Source organism: Macaca nemestrina, chromosome 5 (assembly GCF_043159975.1).
Source record: "Macaca nemestrina isolate mMacNem1 chromosome 5, mMacNem.hap1, whole genome shotgun sequence".
NCBI lineage: Eukaryota > Metazoa > Chordata > Mammalia > Primates > Cercopithecidae > Macaca > Macaca nemestrina.
The window spans coordinates 129,645,862-129,659,228 of record NC_092129.1 but is presented as its reverse complement, the minus strand read 5'-3'; the positions used below and the strand labels follow the sequence as shown (position 1 = coordinate 129,659,228).

Sequence of the window (13,367 nt, the reverse complement as noted above, 5' to 3'; positions counted from 1 at the left end):
TCTTATTCATGGGCTCCAGCAGCCTGACCACACTGTAACTGTTCTGGAAGCAGCCTCAGAGGAAGACACCACCATCTTCTGTGAGGACCACTATGTGACTGTCTCCTGCTCACACCTGTATCAACTTCTGTATCAATCTTCCACTGATGTGTCCCTTCCCTCGGCACCCTCCTCACTGCAGCCAAAGCACTAGACCTGGCCATTTTGCTTAGATATATTATGGTGTGCATGTCCCCAGTCTCAGCCTACACAGCATCCTCTGGAACCAGCACCAGCGCTGGCTACTTTTTCTTTTCAATGTTGATTATGCAAATTGGGTCATTCTTGTGATACCCAACTAAATCAGAGTAGGAAGGACAGGTTGGAAAAGCATCAGGGCACATAGCACTGATCCAAGAACTGAATTCTCCATAAGCCCAGCTGCTGAAATGGCCTGGTATAGGTAAGATCAGTTTTACCCAGTAGCTGCTGAAATACCCTGCTGTGACTCTAAGACTAGCTTTACTGACCACTGTCACTCACCAGTTGGAGCTTGGCAGTTCCCAAAAGCTTCTCCAGTGCCAATGAGCTTTCTTTCAAAACCATATGTAATATTTCCTTTTCTAATAAAAATCCCAACCTTCTCTTTGTCCTTCGGACACACCGAAGACCACCCCCATCTGTGTGTATGCACCAAATTGCAACTCTGTGATTCCCAAGGAAAAACATTACATTTAGAGATTTGTCTTTATATTTTTATTTTGACTTCGACACTCTCTGTCACACTCTCCCCCGGCTCCAGTGGGCCTACATTGCCCTGGCCCAGTGTCAGCATCAAGCCTAGTTCAGTTTTATGGGACCTCTGTGAGACTGAGGGATGAAAAAAATGGTCTCATCAGGTTTTCCGGTCAGGAGGGCTCAGCTACGGGGGGAGCTAAAAGCATAGCAGGGGGCAGTGGCCCTCACTGTCTGGGTACAAGTGTCCTTCACATTCTTGCTTTTGGGGATGAAATCTTCTGCGAGTGATCTTCTCTTAGTTATGTACTTGGGTGAAATCTTCCTGTCTTCAGCACAGGTTGACCTCAAGGAATGCCAGTGCTCACCAGAAGGGCCACCAAATACCCAGAGCATATGCTCTGCAGGTCTCGTCCCAACCCTGGATGAGAAAGGGCTTTTAAAAGTTCTTAAAGGTTTTCTTTTCTTTTTTTTTTTTGAGACGGAGTCTCATTCTGTTGCCCAGGCTGGACTGAAGTGCTGCGATCTTGGCTCACTGCAAGCTCCGCCTCCCGGGTTCAAGCAATTCTCCTGTCTCAGCTTCCCTAGTAGCTGGGACCACAGGTGCCCGCCACCACACCCGGCTAATTTTTGTATTTTTAGTAGAGATAGGGTTTCACCTTGCTAGTCAGGCTGGTCTCAAACTCCTGACCTCAGGTGATCCACCTGCCTCAGCCTCCCAAAGTGCTGGGATTACAGGCGTGAGCCACTGCACCTGGCCTCTTTTTTTTTCTTGAGACAGAGTCTTGCTCTGTCACCCGGGCTGGAGTGCAGTGGTGTGATCTTGGCTCACTGCAAGCTCCGCCTCCCAGGTTCACACCATTCTCCTGCCTCAGCCTCCTAAGTAGCTGTGACTACAGGTGCCTGCCATCACTCCTGGCTAATTTTTTTGTATTTTTAGTAGAGTCTGGGTTTCACTGTGTTAGCCAGGATGGTCTCGATCTCCTGGCCTCGTGATCTGCCTGCCTCGGCCTCCCAAAGTGCTGGGATTACAGGCATGAGCCACCATGCCTGGCCCTTTTCTTTTTCTTTAAATTGAGACAATGTCTTGCTCTGTCACCCAGGATAGAGTGCAGTGGCATGAACATGGCTCTCACTGCAGCCTCAATCTCCCCGGCTCAAGCAATCCTCCCACCTCAGTCTCCTGAGTAGCTGGAACTACAGACATGCACCACCACACCTGGCTAATTTTTGTATTTCTTGTAGAGATGGGGTTTTGCCATGTTGACCAGGCTGGTCTTGGACTCCTGGGCTCAAAGGATCCTCCTGCCTCAGCCTCCTAAAGTGCTGGGATCACAGGTGGGAGTCACTGTGCCCAGTTCTTAAAGGTTTTCCTACTTAAGCTTTCCAAGTCTTAAAAATGCCTACAACTACTGAGTACTCTCCCTCTCCTATCCATGCCCAGCTTGGCAAAAGTTAGTTCTACTTAAATAAACATGTTTACACTGTTATAGGCTCTGTTTATTTGCTTTTTGAACAAGTTTGGATTGTTGTATGCTATGTGGAGACAAGTGGCAATATATATCATCGGAGGTCAAATGTTCTCCTAAATTCACTGACTTCTTTTTCCTTTTATTCTTTCCTTAAAATTAAATTTATTTTTATTTTTTAAAATTAATTTTTCTAGGGACAGGGTCTCACTATGTTGCCCTCTTCTCTGACAAGAGGTATCAATAAACAAAGTAAATGCGAATCCCTGTCCTCAAGGAGCTTACATTCTAATGTCTCTAAGGGTAACATATATAAGATCAAGCCTCTCATATGACACCTCATGCTAGTAAGGTTTTGAATTTATAAACGTTTGACTGCAGAATGCACTGAAACTTAGGGAGAGCTTGAAAGCTTCTCAGGGGTGTTTAGTGCAACCTAGATACCAACGTGAACCACAAGAAACACTGAAGTGGAAGCTGTTACTTTGTGTATAACATGCTATTTTCACCATAAGCATTTTCTAGAGTTCAAGTTATTTTTTTTTAACATCTTTACAATGATATTATAGGAAGTATATGAGAACAACAGGAATGGCCACCTCTACCCACTGCCCCCACACCTCAATCCAATGTGTGTATTTTTGTTTTGTTTTTTGAGACAGAGTCTCACTCTGTGCCCAGGCTGCAGTGCAGTGGTGCAATCTCAGCTCACCGCAACCTCTGCCTCCTGGGTTTAAGCTAGTCTCCTGCCTTAGCCTCTTGAGTAGCTGGGACTACAGGTACGCTCCACCATGCCTGGCTACTTTTTGTATTTTTAGTGGAGATGGGGTTTCACTATGTTGGTCAAGCTGGTCTTGAATTCCTGACCTCAGGTGATCTGCCCACCTCGGCCTCCTATAGTGCTGGGATTATAAGCATGAGCCACGACGCTCGGCCTCAATCCAATTTGGAATCAGGAAAATAGAACTTATTGCCCTGAAGAGTCAAACTCTGTACTGAATAAGAGACATATGAAAAGTCAGTAGATGCTGCTAAGTAAGCTTTTTAATTGTGTGGACACAACTGAAGAATGAATGTGTGAATCTGAAGGAAAGGGTCTTTGATCAGCAATAGCAGTGAGGGAAAGAAAAGTGAAAGAAGTAAATGTTTGCTGTTCAGTGGAAGGAGAGGTGCCAGGCACACTTTTAATCCTTAAGGCAGGAGTTGCCAAGGAAGTTTTAGAACATCCTTTGTGGTCTGGCTTTTGGAAATGGGTCAGTGCCAAAAAATATTTGCTGCTATTGAAAGATAAATTTAGGTACATTAAAATTTTAGAGAGTTTAAAGTTACAGTTAGTAGGAGGAGGAACAAGTTCTGGGTTCTATTGCACAGTAGGGTGACTACAGTCAATGACAATATACTTCAAAATAGTATGGAAGATGGTCAGGTGCAGTGGCTCACACTTGAAATCCCAGCACTTTGGGAGGCTGAGGTGAGCGGATCACTTGAGGCCAGGAGTTCGAGACCAGCCTGGTGAACATGGTGAAAGCCGTCTCTACCAAAAATACAAAAATTAGCTGGGTGTAGTGGCACAAGTCTGTAGTCCTAGCTACTCAGGAGTCTGAGACGGGAGAATCACTTGAGTAGCTGGGACTACAGACAGGGTTTCACCATGTTGGCCAGGCTGGTCTCAAACTCCTGGCCTCAAATAATCCATCCTCCTTGGCCTCCCAAAGTGCTGGGATTATAGGTGTGAGTTACAGTGCCAAGCCAGCTATTTAAAAATATACAAAAAAATATTGACTGTAGTTACCCCACTGTGCTATCAAATACTAGATCTTATTAATTCTATTACTTTGTATCCATTAATCATCCCCACTTTATCCACCCCTTTCCCCACTACCCTTCCCAGACTCTGGTAACCATTATTCTACTCTCTCGCTCCATGAGTTTGTTTGAATTTTTAACTCCCACATGTGTAAAATTTGTCTTTGTGTGCCTGGTTTACTTCACTTAACATAATGTCCTTCAGTTCCATCCATGTTGTTGCAAATTACAGGATCTCTTTTTTATGGCTGAATAATATTTCATTGTGTATATGTACCACATTTTTTTTTATCCGCTCATCCCCTCATGGACACTTAGGCTGATTCATGGGAGTGCAGTTATCTCTTTGATATACTGTTTTTTTTTTCTTTGGGATATACACCTAGCAGTGGGATTGCTGGGTCATATGGTAGCTCCATCTTCAGTTTTTTGAGAAACCTTCATACTGTTCTCCACAGTGGCTGTCCTAATTTCCATTCCCACCAACAGTGTACAAGGGTTCCCTTTTCTCCACATCCTCACCAGCATTTGTTGTTGCCTGTCTTTTGGATAAAAGCTCTTTTAACTGAAGTGAGATGCTACCTCATGTAGTTTTGACTTGCATATTTCTCTGATGATAAATGATGAGGATTTTTAATAAACCCACTGACTATTTGTAATGTCTTCTTTTGAGAAATGTCTATTCAGATATTTTGTTCATTTAAAAATAATATTAGATTTTTTTCTATTGCGTTGTCTGAGCTCCTTATATATTTTGGTTAATAATCTTTTGTCAGATGTGTAGTTTCCAAATGTTTTCTCTCATTTGGTGGGTTTAGCAGAGAAGATTTTGAATATTCTCACCGCAAAGGAATGACAAGTGTTTGAAGTAATGAATATGTTATTTATCCTGATTTGATCATTACACAATATATATATGTATCAAAGCATTGCATTGTATGCTATAAATATGTACAATAAGGTGCCAATTAAAAACAAAATAAAACTTTTTTTTTTTTTGAGACAGAGTTTTACTCTTGTCACCCAGGCTGGAGTGCAATGGCGCAATCTTGGCTCACTGCAACCTCCTGGGTTCAAGCAATTCTCTTGCTTCAACCTCCCGAATAGCTGGGATTACAGGCACCCATCACCATGTCTAGCTAATTTTTGTATTTTTAGTGAAGGTGGGATTTCACCATGTTGGCCAGGCTGGTCTCAAACTCCTGACCTCAAGTGATCTACCCACCTTAGCCTCCCAAAGTGCTTGGATTACAGGCATTAGTCACTGTGCCTGGCCAAAATAAAACTTATTAAAACTGTTTGAAGATTTTATTTGAGCAGATAGCAATGCATGAATTGGGCAGTGCCAGATTGCATGTGGTTCAAAGGTGCCACCAAAGTGGGATCAGGGAAGAAGACTTTTATGAGGTGAAGGCAGAAGCAAGGCAGATAAAACATTTGATTGGCTGACGTGAACAAGCCTTATTTGGATCATTCTGATGCAAAGTCCCTAGCTAAAGGCTAGTTGGTAGTTTCTGATTGGTTAAGCTTAAGTTTCATTTTACTATTAATACTGAGCAGGATTTCAGTTTGTTTCATAGGAACCCAGGATGCTGGAGCCACCTCAGCCTAATGGCCTCCAATTAATTGTTTTAACACCTCCTGTGTGAATGTTCACCAAAATGTCCACCCACAGGGAAGGCTCTTAGTAATGAGGTTGAAAAGACGCCAGACACTGGATTCTAATCCAGATTCTACATTTACTAGCTGTGTGGTCTTGGGCAAATGGATTTAGTAACTCTGTGCTTATGCTTCTAAAATGCAGACAATATTAATACCTTCTTATAAGGTTTTAGTGAGGATTATGTGAGGAAATAAATATAAAGCCCTTAGAACAGCATCCAATACATGGTTGGTACTATAAGTATTTGCTATTATTATTAATAATGTATGTCAGGTACTTTTAGTGGAGTTTACACTCACACTGTGAGGGGATGGTGGGAGACAGCCAATAAACAATCATAGTGATTCAATTGTATAGTATGTAAGAAGTGAATAAGTGCTGAGAGCAAGGTAAAGGGGACTGGAAGTGAGAACTGCTCACAGTTTCCCATCTATATTAACATTCTCTTACCACTGGGCTGTCTTCACTAACATAGCTTTTCTATTCTGTCTTCATCAATATAATTTTACTATTCCAGGAAACTCTTGCCCAAGAGATACAAGTTGCACATAACCTTATCATTTATCCCAGGAACTTCCCAAAATACCCACTTAAATGAATGATTTGATCAAAGACTGTTGACTCATCTCAAATATTGGTTCATTTCAAACCTTCACCTTGCTCTGTCTACCAACTCTAAATTATATCGTAATTTTATGCAATCCTAAGCAAGGCCCCACAATGAAAGATCTGCCTTAAACCTAACTTGCATACCTCATAAACATTCCAACTTCACCCCCTGTGGGCTCCAAGACTGTCAAGGTAGCGCACACTCTGTCTTATTGTAGCATGAATGTAGTCAGCTTTGTCTTATCAATAGGTTATTTCTGTGATAGTTTTTGAAAGCCAGCATTGGACAGGGAAACTTCGCAGTTTTAAATATAATCATCAAAGAAGGCCTTGACAGGGTTTGGGACATGCTACCCCAAAGTATGACACTTTGGCATTTAGAAAAAAACAGAAGCAGAAAGGTCCCTCTGCCCTCCTCCCAGTGTTCTCCCCTGAAACAGGCCATTAGAACTATCTGATCTTCCTCTAAAGCAGGTCATAAAACCCTCATTCTAGAAGGGTCCTCCCAATACCCAGAGGAAATGAATGAAGACACAGAGAAAAATCTGAACAAATAGGGCTTGCTAAGTTCCTCCCAGTTAATTACCATTAAATCATATCCTTTTGCTCTCCAATCATACTTCTGCATGACCCTCTACAAAAATACAGTTTTCCCTGTTTCCCTAGGTCTTTATTTCTGAAGTCTCTCATGCCATGTTAAACTTCCATTAAGTATATTTGTATGCTTCCCCTGTTAGTCTGCTTTTGTTATAGGGGTCTTTGTGATGGGAGAACTTTGTGATGGGTGAGAAAATGTTGTTACTTTTTCTCCCTTACAGCCTCCTTAAGAATGTGGTGTTTGGACAAAGACTCAAAGACAGTGAATTCACCCTAGGTATTTGTAGGGGAGGGTGTTCCAGGAAGAGAGAATAGCCAGAGCAAAGGCTCAACTGGGGCCAAGGCCTGTCTTGATTGTAGCAGAGTGAACAATGAGTCATGAGACATGAGGTCTGAGATTCTGTGTGAGCCTGAATGTGTGTATGTAAGGAGAAGCTATTCATGTAGGGTCTTGCAGCCAAGAATATGTTTATATATGTTTCCCTAAAATTATGCCTGATAATAATTTTCTCTTTCAGGGGATTACTTAGATCCAAACCATCCTAATTTTCATTTCTCTTGGCATTTTGTCCAGCTTCCTGCAAGCTGCAGCTCCCTCAGAATTTCCCCACCACTACTACCTTATTTTCTTTGCACATTTAGCCCAGTCCTGTCTCCAAGGGCATCACAGTTCTGTCACTTGAAAAGCATTTAGTGAGTTTGGTAGGAAACTAGGAATTAATACTATCACAGAAGCTGAAAATTAGTTTCAATACGAAGAAAATGGTTACAGTCAAGTCCCCTTTCAGGGCGGTGTCAGGCAAGCATAGTGTCCTTTGGTTATAGAAGAACTAACAAGTTACATTTCTATTTGACAGGAAGCATTTCATTAACCTTAAAGAAATGAGGGCCTGTGGAGCAAAAGATGGAAACCAGCAAGCCATATTGTCTAGAATTAAATGGTTAAAACAGAGGAAATAACCATGAAATGAAATGAGACTGGGTGTCAATTGAAAAGACAAAAAGTCTAAAGGTTTTTCTAAATAGGTAACTTAAATGTATTTAAATATGGTTAAATGTTGCATATTAAATATGGAACAGAACAACACTGATGACTGACAGTTTGGGTGGTTCTAATAAAAAGATCTTAGTCTAGTTTAATAATTAAAATCGTATTTTGACTGATATATTCATTACTGGTTCAGTGGAATTTTAAAAGGGTCACTTTCATCTCCAAATATGCTGACCTGGAGCATATCTGATCTGGGTAATATAAGACTCATCCCAGAAAGTTCAATGGTAAGAACGTTAAAACACTTTCTAGCAATTAACTGTCAGAAAGTTTCACAAAGGCCTCTGGGCAGAAAATCTAATTATATCAGATAAAAATGCATGCTATGAAGAAGAAAAAAACCAATGTTGATGATATAGACTGAATATTTATGTCACACCAACGTTCAGATGTTGAATTCTAATCCTCTATGTGATGGTATTAGAGGTGGGGTCTTTGGGAGGTGATGAGGTCATGAGCAGAGTCCTCATGAATGAGATGCTTGTTCTTATTAAATATAACCCAAGAGAGATCCCTGCCCCTTCTGCCATGTGAGGACACAGCAAGATGATGTTCCTCTAGGAACCAGGAAGTGGGCCCTCACCCGACACCGAATCTGCCAGCGCCTTGATCTTAGACTTTCCAGACTCCAGAAATAAATTTCTGTTGTTTAGAAGTCACTCATCTATGGCATTCTGTTCCAGCAATCCACGTGGACTAAGACACTTGATATATCATATATATCTTATCATATATATATAGAAGAACTAACATATCTTCTTTGGAAATATAGCTAAAGAAATTGCTCTTGTTTCAAAAGAACAGAAAGCAGATAGGTGGTTTATAAATACTGTATAAAACACAAGAACACAGTGAGGAAATGTGATACATCTTAGTAGGGGCCAAACACAGAGGTGGTCTCCTTGAGAAAACATCCCCTGCATGTTCCAGACAGACCAAATGACCAACCCCGTGTCTCATGGGTGGCCCTCTGGCAGCACAGTCCACATTACGCTGACATTACCTATTTATGTGCTTGTCTCCCTAGTCAGAGTGTAAAGTCAAGGTCAGAGCCTGTGTCTTACTCATTTCCCATCATCTAGCCCAGTGGCTGACCCGTGATAGGTATCCTGCATTAGGAGGGGAGCTGAAGTGAGTGATACTGACAGAGGTTGGTTAGGGGAGGTCTTGTACTGCTCTTGAATCTTTAACCTACCTTCTTATTGACCACAAATTAGAAGCATTTATATAAAAAAGAAACTTCCAACCATTATATTCATGTTTTTCTTTCAGCTCACTTATGGGCAAGTATTTCTAATGTAGGAAATCTAAAAAACTTGAGGCATTCTAATACCTGTTAAACAAAAACTACAAACCAAATGATTTGCTATATATTTTTTTACAGTCTAGTTGAGGTGTCTACATAATAAACAGAATGGGCTCCTGAACATTGGATAGTAAAATAATTAAAAGCCGGTCTATGAGTACGTATATATGTATGTGTGTATTTATTCTGAGACAGAGTGTCACTCTGTTACCCAGAGTGGACCACAGTGGTGTGGTCTTGGCTCACCGCAACCTCCAATTCCCAGGTTCAAGTGATTTTCCCACCTCAGCCTCCCAAGTAGGTGGGCCTACAGGTGCACTACCACATCCAGTTATTTTTGTCATTTTTGGTAGAGATGGGGGTTTCACTATGTTGGCCAGGCTGGTCCCGAACTCCTGGCTGCAAGTGATCCACCCACCTCAGCCTCCCAAAGTGCTGGGATTAAGGCATGAGCCGCTGCACCCAGCCTATGAGTATTTATTGAGGACCTGCTCTGTGGGGTTTTCAGTACTAGGTATAATATGACAAGATAAAGTCCCTGACCTTCATGAACTCACACTCCAGAAAACAAGCAAATGAAGACAATTTCAGATAATATGAGCTGTGAAGAGAAAAATGAATGACTTGAAGAAGTATGACAGGGAAAAACTCTTGAGGAGCTGATGTTTGGCTTCGACCCAAGTGAAGAGGAGGCAGCCACCTGATGACTCGTAGGAAGACCATTCTAAAAAGAAGTCTCAACAATTTGAAAGCTCCTGGAGAATTTGACAGGTAGAAGGAGGTCAGTGTGGCTGGAGCCTGGTAGATGAGTGGGAGTGTGGGTGAGGACTGAGCAAAGAAGGCAGGGTCAAACCATAGATCATGGTAGGGGCTGGGTTATTACCCAACACATAATTGGAAGCTTTTGGAGGAATAGCGATATGATTAAGTAAATCTTTTGTTTGTTTCTTTTGAGACAGGGTCTTGCTCTATCACCCAGGCTGGAGTTCAGTGGTACGATCATGGCTCACTGCAGTCTTGACCTCCTGGGCTCAAGCAATCCTCCCACCTTGCCCTCCCAAAGTGCTGGGATTATAGGTGTGAGCCACTGTGCCTTGCCTAGCAAATGTTTTTAAAATATCACTCAGACTGCCATCTGGAAAAGGGGCTGCTGGGAGGGCAAGAATGAAAGCAGGAAGACAGGACTTCAGGAGGGAGGGTTCCCTGAAGCCTAGAGAAGAAAGGGCTTCCAGAAGCATGGAGTGGTCAGCTTGCCAAATCCCACAGAGAGGTAAGGTAACGACAGAGAATGGACCATTGACTTTGGCAAGATATAGGTAGGTCACTGATGACCTCAGTAGAGCTGTTTAGTAGAGGGATGGCATGGAAAGCCTTGTAAGAGTGGACTGAGGATGTGAATAAATCAACTACAGTCAACTCTTTTGAGTTGGAGTCCAGTTTCACGCCTAGACTGAAATTCAAGATTCATAAATGAAGAATTTACTTAGCATTGACAGGAGTTAGACATACCCTCAAACCATATTTTAAAATACAGCCAGATGACAATGTTATCTGATTCTGAGATAGCCTATAACTTGATTCATAATAGTGACAATCAGCACTTGGACTAGGACACTCGAGCTGCTGAGAAGGAACATTGCACCCAGCTTCTTTGCTTCCTGCAAAGATGCACCAGGACCAGAGAAGAAAAGACCAAGTTCTATACTTACCTGGCAGGGGAGATACCATGATCACGAAGGTGGTTTTCCCAGAGTGAGGCTTATCCATTGCCCTACGGATGTGCTGACCCCTGCGATTTCCCCAAATGTGGGAAACTCGACTGCATAATTTGTGGTAATGGGGGACTGTGTTCACACTTTCCTCCGGAAAAAAAAAGACAAGACAAGACCGAGTTCTGAGAGTGCTTGAAGAAGCTGTGCTAGGAAAAGACTGCCCTGCCCTAAGACCTTAGACCAGAGATTCCGGGAAGGCTTGGAGAATGATGGGGATGCTGGACCCTGCAGCTGTTGACAACGGAGAAATCTTAATTATATTGGGTGAAATTCTCCTATAGAGAAAAGAAGATGAAACTATATGTTTTTGACCAGAAATGCCCAAGAGAGCTCCACTACCCTCAAGAATCTATTCTTCCTGAAAATGTGAAGATAATGGCTTAGATCTGGAGACCAAAGATATTCTCAGATGTGGCTGTGAATTTTGGTGGGTGGGTAATGTGGGGTGGAGTGGGGATGGAGGGCTGCTGTGGGAAAGGCAGCCCAGCCTGCTCAGAGGTGTCTGTATGGATCCACGTTGCTGGCAAGCAACTCATCTCACTACCACAGAATGTTTTTCGGGTTTTTTTTTTTTTTGGTTTGTTTTTGTTTTTGTTTTTTTAAGACAGAGTCTACTCTGTTGCCCAGGTTGGCTCCACCGTGCAGTGGCATGATCTCAGCTCACTGCAACCTCTGCCTCCCGGCTTCAAGCAATTCTCATGTCTCAGCCACCTGACTAGCTGGGATTACAGGTGTGGAGCACCACACCTGGCTAATTTTTTTTGTATTTTTAGTAGAGATGGGGTTTCACCATGTTGGCCAGGCTGGTCTTGAACTCCTGACCTGAAGTAATCCCACCCACCTCAGCCTCCCAAGGTGCTGGGATTACAGGTGTGCGCCACTGTGCCCAGCCACAAACGATTTTTTTTGTTTTTGTTTTCTTTGAAACAGGGTCTCACTGTTGCTCAGACTGGAGTACAGTGGTGTAAACATGGCTCCCTATAGCCTGAACCTCCTGCGCTCAAGTGCTTCACCTGTTTCAGCCTCCTGTGTAGCTGGGACCACATACGCCACCATGCTTGGCTAGCTTTTGATTTTTTTGTAGAGATGAGTTCTCACTTTATTGCCCAGTCTGGTCTTGAACTTTTGGGCTCAAGCGATCCTCCCACTTTGGCCTCCCAAAGTGCTGAGATTACAGATGTGAGCCACTGTGCCCAGCCTTTCTGCAGTTAGAAAAAGAAGACCAATGAGCTGTAGAGGGAGAAATTCCACAAGGCATAAAAATATACCAGGCTTCTATCATCCAGGGCTGCAGATGAGCCACAGTTGAGGAACCAGGCTGAGCAATGCAGTGAGGGAATTCGTTCTGCTAAATTAAAGCATCTTTCCTCCGGGACTGTCATCATGAGAACATGGCCTGGCCAGAGTTGAGACTGTCAAATAGCTCTCAGGGTAGTTCTGAAGTCTATCATAGAAGGGCTAGTGAACAGGGAAGTTGCTCATGAATGCTGACCCACTTACTTTAAAGAGGTAAGTCAATGAGAACACTAGGTGGGATGGAGTGGGGGATGGGATAATTGTTGTTGATTCAAAAGAAAATTTGCAAAATTGTTAAAATAAAGGCTGGAAAATAATCACCTACAGTGGATATATGACTGCTTTTTTTTAGGTATTCCTCTATTGTCAGACACATAGAATGCTTCCAAACCTTGTTCATGCAGCCATTAGCATGTTACCACGCTGCTACGGAATGGCACAGAGAAGCGGATGCCGTAGAAAGACAGGCAGGACCACCTGGACATGCACTCTGATTGCAGCAATGTGAAAATCTCATGCAAACAGAGAAAGATCAGAAAAGGACATTGAAAAATGAAAATATTTTTGTTAGAATTGTAGGCTTATGTGTATTTTGAAAAGTTTAAATTAATGTTATTATTTATTTAAAAGTTCAGTAAATTTTTTAGGCAACTGGTTTTTATGTTTGTTTGTTTGAGACAGAGTCTCGCCCTGTTGCCCAGGCTAGAGTGCAGTGGTATGATCTCAGCTCACTGCAACCTTTGCCTCCCGGGTTCAAGTGATTCTCCTGCCTCTGCCTCCCTAGTAGCTGGGATTACAGGCACCCACCATTTCATGCCTAGCTAATTTTTGTGTTTTTAGTAGAGACGGTGTTTAGCCATGTTGACCAGGCTGGTCTTGAACTCCTGACCTCAGGTGATCTGCCTGCCTCAGCCTCCCAAAATACTGGGATTACAGGTGTGAGCCACCGTGCCTGACCCCAGGCAACTGTTTTAATAACAGTTTTGGTAATGGCAATAGATGAAGTTGTGAGCCGCTAGGCACATGGCAGCGTGAACTCATACTGGTTGCCTTTGTCCACATCTCCCATCCAAACACTGCACTT

General features: G+C 42.7%; 1 long non-coding RNA gene and 1 other non-coding gene across 2 annotated transcripts in view; one reads left to right on the top strand and one right to left on the bottom strand.

Annotated features, from left to right (window-relative positions):
* Positions 1-483: 483 nt before the first annotated feature.
* LOC105490847 (uncharacterized) overlaps positions 484-13,367 on the bottom strand; it is a 28,030-nt gene continuing 15,146 nt past the window's right edge. Inside the window, exon 5 of the long non-coding RNA XR_011623649.1 lies at positions 484-1,135. This is a non-coding gene — a long non-coding RNA (uncharacterized lncRNA). The remainder of the gene's footprint in view (positions 1,136-13,367) is intronic.
* LOC112428226 (U1 spliceosomal RNA) lies at positions 10,917-11,080 on the top strand. The gene has a single exon (XR_003020177.1). It is a non-coding gene; the product is annotated as a U1 spliceosomal RNA (small nuclear RNA).